Consider the following 9,811-nt stretch of genomic DNA (forward strand, 5'->3'; position numbering starts at 1 on the left):
AAAAAAAGGAATAAAAAGATATTGCCTTAAATGAAATTAGGTGGGAGGAAATTAATGTGGTATGTGTACACTGAAGGGCCTGATTCTGTGATATAAATTCTATTTAATTCATTGGAAAGAGATACAGTGGAACAGTGGTTAGCATTGCTGCCTCACAGCTCCAGGGATCAGGGTTCGATTCCCGGCTTGGATCATTGTCTGTGCAGAGTCTGCACGTTCGCGTAGGTTTCCTCCGGGTACTCCAGTTTCCTCCCACAGTCCAAGGATGTGTCGGTTAGGTGCATTGGCAATGTTAAATTGCCCCTGTGTGTCGGGGAACACACAGGTTAGACAGATTAGTGGGGTTACGGGATTAGGGCCTTGGTAGGATTGTTGTCAGTGCAGACTCGATGGGCCAAATGGCCTCCTTCCGCACTGTAGGGATTCTGTGATTTTATGGACAGAGATCAGGAAGAGGAACCATCACAAACAGTACTCCTTTCCTACCTCAGAAATGCTGTGATAAATTAAAGCCCACTCATGTTCCCCAAGCAGATTCAGAATTAAAGCTGAGGATTGCTTTGTTGTCTTAGCCACTGATATGACAGTGCACTTAGCCCTGGAGTCACTGCAGATGGCAAATGCTCTGTGTCCAATAATCCTCTTCAATTTTGTTCAGGTTGAATAAGGATTGTTGGTGACATCATTTGGAGTTTGTTGCTCCTTGTTGAACCTGATGTCACTGGGGAGATGCTGAGAAGCTCTCCTGGCCACCAGACAGGGTCCCTCCACTATTAATTTAGTTCCAAGATGCTCAGTTAGCATGGTACCAGCACCAAGGTATTCTTCAAATGATAAGAATCCTTCAGTCATCAAAGGCAAAACAAGACAGCAACATTTACCTGGTTAATGGTTTAATAGGAATGTCACCGAACAGAGATTCCTGTCCCACCCCTCCCCCATTAAAAATGAAAACTGATCTTCTCAATTCACAAGTGGAAATGTTGCAGGTACTGGAAACAGTATCCATAAGTGAGGCAACATCTGTGAAGACAGTTAACCTTTCAGTTGAGGACCCTCTGCTCTCCTCTCACTGTTGAAGATTGGGGCCTGATGCATTTTCTATTGAGGATTCCACTGAAACCATTCAACAGTGAATCAAGGACAAAGGCGGTCCCATGCTTCCAAACTTGGACAATCATATCATCCCAGCTGGACTGAGATGAGCTAGCTCAGTATACACCTTTAGAGTGAAATCTCAACACATAAAACATTTACCCAATCTATGAGCCTCAGCGGATCTGCCAATGAAATATGGGAATCTGTGACAGAAGGAGGTCAAAAGCAGCTTAAAAAAAGGAAACAAACTCTGTCTCTGATGAGGACTCAGAGACTTGAGCATAGGCATCAAGTGAACCCAAAATGACAGCAAAGTGCAGAAATGATTGATTGAGGGAGAGAATGTGTGGTGGTGGGGATGCAGCACACAGGTGAGTTACAGGTGGGGATGGAGCGCAGAGCAGAAGGCAGATAGAGGAGTGTGAAGCAGAGGCAGTACAGGGGAGAGGAGAATGCGGTGGGGGGGGGGGGGTTGAGTGTGAGGGTGGGGAATGGTATCCGGGAGTGTGAACCAGAGGGGAGAAAGTTGTGGGGGTGGGAGCTGAGTACAAGGAGTGGAATGATGTGGATGAGTGTGGGACAGAGGGGAGTGCAGAACAGCACAAGGGACAAGAAATAAGGATGCAAAGCTGCTCTCTGACCTTGGTCCAGCTCACAGATACAGCGTTTTGGACTCAGGATACACACTTATATTCTCGTGTTCACACTCACACACATGAATCCTTTCATTCACTTTCTTATGCCCACTCACTCTCACATACACATTAGTCGCACTCATGTTCACAAACACATTCAGTCACAAATTCACTTAGTCTCAATATCACACATACTCGTGCACTCACACACAAATACATAAGGGATTCCATGATATGTAGATACGGTGGTTATGATCCACATGCACATTGTAGCCACACTGCTTTAACTATTTGTACATCGTATATACTGTATACCTGCAGTCTCATTTGTTTAATTTGAACATTCAGATTGTTTTTAGTATCGCAGCTGACACATCACCAGTAAAGAATCAGGAGCCCAATAACACAACGGTCTAGTTGAGGCCTAAAATATGAACAACTCCCACAGCTGACTGCCCTGGGAAGAGCTGCCACATTGCTGCTGTATCGCTGCGTGAGGGAGACCAGAGACAGAGCAGGGCACGATCGAGCTACTCTATAGGTCCATTCACACAGCAACACTGCTGCAATAGAACGTCACACAAGCAATCTGCAAAGCTCTCTTTCAATTTAAGCCATGCCTTTAAAACAAAATAATTGTAACTGAGAATTCACAGTACAATTGATAGAATCAATAACTCACTGTTTAAAAAAATCTCCCTGTAATAATTCATGTAATTTATTAATGTAAATCCTCAAACAGCAGCATTTCACACCTTGATTTACTTTCCGTTTTTTTGCAGTCGCCCTCAGATTGTTCTTGCTGTTTCTGATCAGTCCTGACAGACCCCACATTCTCTCATTGTTTCAAATTTCTGATTTGTTTGCCTTGAATAAAAGGCGACTGCAAACTGCCTAGAGTTAACAAAAGCCCCATTCGTCCGTCAGCCTCCCTCATCCTACGGCAATCTCAGCATGTGACAGGGAGAGACAAGCTGTACAGTAACAGGAACCCCATCACCCATCCTCCTCACCAGTATAGGCTGCTCATGTTTCTCAATAATCTGCGCACAAAAGCTCAATCTGAGGCTGGCTGTAATTACCTCCGGCTAGGCTGCTTCTTACATCCTGTTCCTGGGGTGGGGAGCTCTGCCCTGCCCCTCCTCCTCCTGCATGTTTCCTTTCTTCAGTCACTCATTGTCTCTCCATCTCTCTGTCTCCCTTTCCCGCATTATACAATCACAGTGCAATGAGTGCTCCTGCAGCCAGCCTCAGGCCCTAACAGGGGATTAATACTAACACAAGAGGCAGGTGCAGTCTTAGTCACCACCAATGGAAAGGCAGAGCTCAGACCCAAAAACCTCCCTTGTTACGAAGCCTGTGTGTGGATAATAAATCCCAAATCTACCAATCACAGAGCTGAGAGCAAACCCCAGCATTAAAGACCCGCAGAACTAATAATAAAAAGCAGAACATTCTAGAAAAACTCAGAAGGTCTGACAGCGTTTATGGAGAGATAAAGGGTTAATGGGCAGGATTTTACAGTCTTGCTTGGCCGAAACCGTAAAATCCCGCCGGGGCGGTAGCATTCCAGCTAATGTTTTGAGTCCAATATGACTTCTTCAGAACAGAATTAAAAGAGGGAGAGTACAGCAATGAGCAGCAGCAAGCAAAACAAAACAGAGAGAAGTTGATGGGGAAGCTGAGCAGTGATAGACATAATTGGGGGGCAGTGAAAGGATATGGGCAGTGAGTACTTTATTTTGTTTATTATTGTGACAAGTAGGCTTACATTAATACTGCAATGAAGTTACTGTGAAAATTCCCTAGTCACCACACTCTGGCACCTGTTCAGGTACACCAAGGGAGAATTGAGTATGGTCAATGCACCTAACCAGCACTTCTTTCCGATTGTGGGTGGAAACCAGAGCATCTGGAGGAACCCCACATAGACATGGGAGAATGTGCAGACTCTGCACAGACAGTGACCCAAGCTAGGAATCAATCTCAGAGCTTTAGTGCCATGAGGCAGCAATGCTAACCACTGTGCTGCTGTGCTGTTGTGGGGGAGTTCTTGATTTGATTTGACTTATTATTGTCACATGTATTGGTATACAGTGAAAAGTATTGTTTCTTGTGCACTATACACACAAAACATACTGTTCATAGAGCACATGGGGTAAAGGAAAGAAGGTGCAGAACATAAGTGTTACAGTCATAGCTAGTGTGTAGAAAAAGGTCAATTTAATATAAGGTAGGTACATTCAAAAGTCTGATGGGAGCAGGGAAGAAGCTGTTCTTGAGTCGGTTGATAGATGATCTCAGACGTTTGTATCTTTATCCCGACGAAAGAAGGTAGAAGAGAGTATGTCTGGGGTGCATGGGGTCCTTGATCATGCCAGCTGTTTTTCTGAGGCAGCAAGAACTATAGATAAAGTCAATGGCTCGGAGGCTGGTTTGAGTGATGGACTGGGCTACGTTCACTAGAACTAGGGGGCATAGTCTCAAAATAAGGGGGAGCAGATTTAGGACTGAGTTGAGGAGGAACTTCTTCATCCAAAGGCTTGTGAATCTGGAATTCACTGCTCAGTGAAGCAGATGAAGCTATCTTGTTGAATGTTTTTAAGGCAAAAATAGATAAAATATTTGAACAGTATAGGAATTAAGGATTATTGTGAGAGGGTGGGTAAGTGGAGTTGAGTCCATGAAAAGATCAGCCATAATCTTATTGAATGGTGGGGCAGGCTCAAGGGACCAGACGATCTACTCCGACTCCTAGTTCTTATGTTCTTATTACCCTTTGTAGTTTCTTGCAGTCTTGATCAGAGCAGGAGCCATACCAAGCTGTGATACATCCAGGAAGGATGTTTTTTGTGGTGCATCTGTAAAAATTGGTGAGAGTCATAGCAGACATCCTGAATTTCCTTAGCCTCCTGAGAAAGTAGAGGTGTTGGTGGGCTTTCTTAACTATAGCATCAGCATGGAGGGACTAGGATAGGTTGTTGGTGATCTGGAAACTGAAGCTCTTGACCATTTTCACTTCATCCCTGTTAATGTAGCCAGGAGCATGTCCTCCATTAAACTTCCTGAAGTTGATCATTATTTCCTTCATTTTACTGACATTGAGGGAGAGATTACTGTCATCGCATCATTTAATCAGATTTTCTATTTCCTTTCTGTAATTTGTCTCATCATTGTTTGAGATCTGACCCACTACGGTGGTGTCATCAGCAAACTTGAAAATGGATTTGGAGCAGAATTTGGTCACACAGTCATGAGTGTATAAGGAGTAGAATAAGGAGCTGAGGACACAGTCTTGTGGGGCACCAGTGTTGAGGATAATCGTGGAGGAGGTGTCTTTGCCTGTCCTTACTGATTGCGGTCTGTGCGTTAGGAGGTGCTGCAGAGTTCTCTGGAGGCTAGGTATTGCCAAAACTTCATCCAATAGAAATATTCAGAAAAGCCAGTGTCCTGGTTTAAATTTTTATTAATCAACAATCAATGGGAGAATGAGCAGTGGGCAGTCAATGCCTCACTATAAGAAAAGGCTCTGAGCATTTCAGTACCACTCTGAGGTTACAATGCCCAGACTGATGAATTATACATTTTTCATGTCAAATTTTCCAGCCTTCCATTAGTTATGATCAAATCATGTTCAATATAAATCAATCAATAATAACACTTGTCACATACTTTAGCTAATTGCACTCTATCCTCTGACAGCAGGGGATTTCATTGGTGCATAGAATCTGGATGCTTCCTCCCCCTATTGCTGATGTTTCTTCTTCTGTTACCTAGTCACGCCTGACACATCAGATACATAGGTCAGTTAAGGGTTCACCAACTCCTGCAACATCCCTGGCCAAACAAAACTGATGCACATTCTCACGTCTGAGAAGGGACAAACCTTATCTGGATAGTGTGAAAAACTCTATTCATAAGTAGCCCTGAAAACCTTACTTTCACTGATAAGAACTTGCACATTCTGAGGTTTCATTGTATCCAAAAAATGTGGCTCTATTGGCTAAGGCTTCATCCCATCATCCCTGCTTTTGGCTAAAGTGCACAATTAATTTTATAAAATACAGTTAATACATTTAAAATGCCAAAATTCATGTTTAAATCAGAAATAGTTGTTCAAATGTCATTCTTATGTGCCTTCATGCAGGCAGTTTCTCTGTTAAACTGTTAGTCCGATCTGAAGTCATTTCACTTATTGCTAGTATTTTGTTTGTGACTTAAATCCCTGATTATTTGAAATTTCTTTAACCTACTTGGATTTTCTCTCCAACAGGAAGTCTGGGATCTAGTCACAGAGAGAGGAGCTGAGCCTGAGGCCATGAAGTTTAGAGATGAGTTTTATAGGAATAATGGTGTTGAAAGCAGAGCTGTAGTCAATAAATAGGAGTGTGACATAAGCATCTTTGTGAGTGGCAGCTGCTGAGGAAACGCACAGGATGAGGGAGTAGTGTGTGAAGTGTGAGTGGACAGGAGCAGGGGTAGTATTGGGGTAGTGTTCATGAGGGTTGCAGTGGGGAGGTAATCAGAACCATGTGATCAATGGAGCAATTATTAGGGGAGGACAGGCAGGAATTTTAGTCAATGAGGGAGAATTATTTTTCCCTGTTCTCTCTGGTCCACAACTCTTTTAACTGCCCTTCCCAATACCTCTTCAGCCCTATCATCCCTTCCCTCCATTCCCACCACTGCCTCCCTCCCCATCACTGCTCCTCTCCTTAGCATCCCCTTCCTTCCCATCAATCACAGAACCATGGGGAGCAATGTCCATTTCCCACAAACATCTAAAACAAAAGTGATTTTAGTCACTCCATTGTTCGAGGCTGCATCTTCAATTGCCTTAGCTCTGGCATACCTCCCTGACCGCTCTCATCTGTCTAACTCATTTTCCTCCTTTAGATATTCCTTAAAACCTACCTCTTTTACCAAACCTTTGGTCATTTGTCATAAGCCCATGCAACTGTGGGTTAAAATGGTTCATGGACTTCCAGGTTGTCTGTACTTTCTGTGCCCTTGAGGACTCTATGTTCCATGCTTATATAGATTGCCAGAAGTTGCAGCCCCTGTTTGATTATCTGAAGGGGCTGTTTCTCAGGTTTTGGTCGCACTACAGCCCCATGCTCCTGATCTTTGGCTACCTGGTACAGAGGAGTTTGAGCAGATCATGGTTCTGTTCTTGTGCCTGGCCCAGGTGGTCATTAACAGATCCAGGTAATGGCCATGGGGAGGGTCATTAGGCCTGACTCCCTGCCATTATTCTGCAGCTACATTCATAACCCAGTGCCCTGCAGAAGCAGCATGTGTGGTGTCCACTGGTATGCTTGAGATCTGGTGAATGCTGCAGGGATTGAATTGCATCTGCTCCAAAAACATGGTATAATTTGATTTATTAAGTTTCATTTAAAATTTTGTCCTTTCTTAAAGTGCCCCTTTAAGGGGCTGTAAATTCATTAGTTAATTTATCTGTTTGTTCCAAAGGGTAAAAGAACGGATATCTTCTAACATAGTAGGGAATGTCCCAGCCTCTGAGCAAGAAGCTCCAGGTTTGATTCCCACTCCTCGACTTGATGAACAAGGAAGATGTGTTGAAACCCAGCCAAATCTTTTCAACATACTCCAATGTCTGGTGGGAAGAACGGGAGAGATTCTTGGTCAGTTATGTGATGGAAAGGATGCTGGTGTTTCTACCATTGTTATCCATATCTCCAGACTACAATGTGCATGTGAAAGTGCATGTGCCACAGCAATTTGGACTTTCTGAATGAACTGTATCACATCACCACAACAAATGTAGCATTGTAATTGATTTTCCCTTGTACTGTAGTAATTTTAACTCTCAGCCTTTAGCTTTAGCTAGTGTTTGTTAAGCGGGGAAATCTAATCCAATTTTAAAGTGGTGACCGTTGGAACTTTGAACTGAGGTTCACCCTACAGCAACATCCAGTTTCAGTATGAAGTTTACCACCTGCTAAGGGAAATTTAATTAAAAACATTACATTGATTGCAGATTCTTCAGTTTCAGAGAAGTATGATTAATGGGGAAGGACAATAGTTGTTGCTGCAAAAGGAACCAACAGGAATTATGGATGGGATTTTCTACAACCCTGTGGTGGAAGCAGCCTGCCATTGGCTGGCGGTGGGATTTCCAGTCTCGCTGCTGTCAACAGGTTTTCTTGTCATTTGCATTCTTCACCATTGGGGAATCTGCAGTGGAGGTCGCTATTGGTGGGAATGGAAGATCCCCCTGGTAGGGACAGCTGGAAAATTTTGACCGTGTATTTAATTAGACTTCAACGTAATGGAAAATGTATCTGGTGCTGAATGGTACAGAATAAAAACATAACAACAACATGCATTTATTTCCTGCCTTTAAAGTAGTCGTGACACTAGGCACTTCACAGGAGAGTTCTCAAACAAAATTTGACTCGGAGCTACAAACAGGGCATTACCACAGGTGAACAAAAGCTCTTAAGGAGCAATAATGAGTTTATACTTGACTTGGAAGGAAGTTACTTGTGGTGTCAGACTACAAGCATATGAATTAGGAGCACAAGAAGGCCATTTAGTCCCTTGAGACTGCTCTCCCATTCAATAAGATCATGGCTGATCTGATTGTCACCTCAACTCCATTTTTCTTTCTACCCTCTCTACCCTTTGAGTCAATTGTCTATCAGGAATCTAACTCAGCCTTAAAAATACTCAATGACCCTGCCTCCACCATTCTCTGGGGAAGGGCATTCCACAGACTTGTGACTCTCTAAGGGAAAATACTTCTCCTCATTAAATGGGAAACCCCTTATTTTTGAATTGTGTCCCCTAGTTCTAGTCTGTTCTATAAGGATCTGTGCTTAGGCCTCAACTATTTTTTTTCCTGGACAGAACTTCCCAAATCCATGAATACTGCCACCTAGAAGGACAAGGGCAGCAGGCTCATGGGAACACTGCCAATTCCAAGCTCCCTTCTAAGTCACATACCATTCTGACTTGGAAATGTATTACAAAAATCAGGCTATTTTTTGTTGTTCATCGAGCAAGCAGAGAGGAGGATCGATTTGTGGTGGGAGTGTGAAGGTAAGCGATTGACTATTTTTTAGCTTTTCACAGGGTTTCTCTTTTTTGCAAGTTACTTTAACAGTAAAGCGGAAGTGGGCCAAGGGGTGACCTGGGAAGGGTTTTTTAGTGCGCGAGGTTTAAAAAGAAGGCCACATTAGACAGCGGGCAGCGTCGGTAGTGGGCAGCAGAGTGAGCAGGTAGTAGAGTGAGAGCTGAAGGGCCTTGGCTCAATGGGCTTAGACGGAAATGGGTGAGGCAAGGTACGTTTAGTTCTTAGTTTATAAAAACTTAAAAACTAAGTAAATAAGGATGGAGGGGTCATGTGATGTGCTGTTCCTGCTGGGAGCTGGTGGACTCCAATGTGATTCCCAGTGAGCATGTCTGCAGCAAGTGTTGGTTGCTTGAGGAACTCCGACTCAGGGGTGATGAGCTGGATTTTGAGCTTCGGACACTGTGACACTTCAGGGAGGGGGAGAGTTACCTGGATGCTGGGTTTCAGGAGACAGTCACACCCCTTAGACTAACTAATTCAGCCAGTGGTCAGGGACAAGTGGATGTGGCTGTGAGTGAGGCAGGAAGAGGGATCCAGGAGGTAGAATTCCAGGAGCCTCAGTCCTTGAACCTGTCCAACAGGTTCAAGATTCTTGCTCCCAGTGTGGATGGGAACGGGGACTGCAAGGAGGATGAGCAAACTGACCATGGCACCGTGGTACAGGGAGCCATTCAAGTGGAGGGAGAAAAAAGAAATGCAGTCATAATTGGGGATAGTGTAGTTAGGGGCATTGACACCGTTCTCTGTGACTAGGATCGAGAATCCCGAAGATTGTGTTGCCTGCTGGTCCAGAATATCTCATCTGGACTGCGGAGGAACTTGGAGTGGGAGGGTAAAAATCCAGTTGTCGTGGTCCACGTTGGTGCCAATGACACAGGTAGAACAGGAACAAAGGTTCTACTAAGGGAATATGAAAAGCTAGGAGCTAAATTAAAAAGCAGAACCAAAAAAAGTTATAATCTCTGGATTACTACCT

The 9,811-nt window shown here is 43.8% G+C and overlaps 1 protein-coding gene across 6 annotated transcripts in view; it reads right to left on the reverse strand.

Annotated features, from left to right (window-relative positions):
• slc45a1 (solute carrier family 45 member 1) overlaps positions 1-2,982 on the reverse strand; it is a 37,257-nt gene extending 34,275 nt beyond the window's left edge. For 3 of the 6 annotated variants that reach the window (XM_080215021.1, XM_080215022.1, XM_080215017.1), the window contains exon 1: positions 2,816-2,982. The gene's annotated coding sequence lies outside the window, so the exon portion shown is untranslated. Of the gene's footprint in view, positions 1-2,048; positions 2,088-2,488; positions 2,667-2,746 lie in introns of those variants that run through there. The other 3 variants (XM_080215018.1, XM_080215019.1, XM_080215020.1) reach the window with 3 other exon arrangements.
• Positions 2,983-9,811: the final 6,829 nt, after the last annotated feature.

The sequence above is a fragment of the Carcharhinus amblyrhynchos genome, chromosome 30 (genome assembly GCF_965287045.1).
Source record: "Carcharhinus amblyrhynchos chromosome 30, sCarAmb.v2.hapA, whole genome shotgun sequence".
Taxonomy (NCBI): domain Eukaryota; kingdom Metazoa; phylum Chordata; class Chondrichthyes; order Carcharhiniformes; family Carcharhinidae; genus Carcharhinus; species Carcharhinus amblyrhynchos.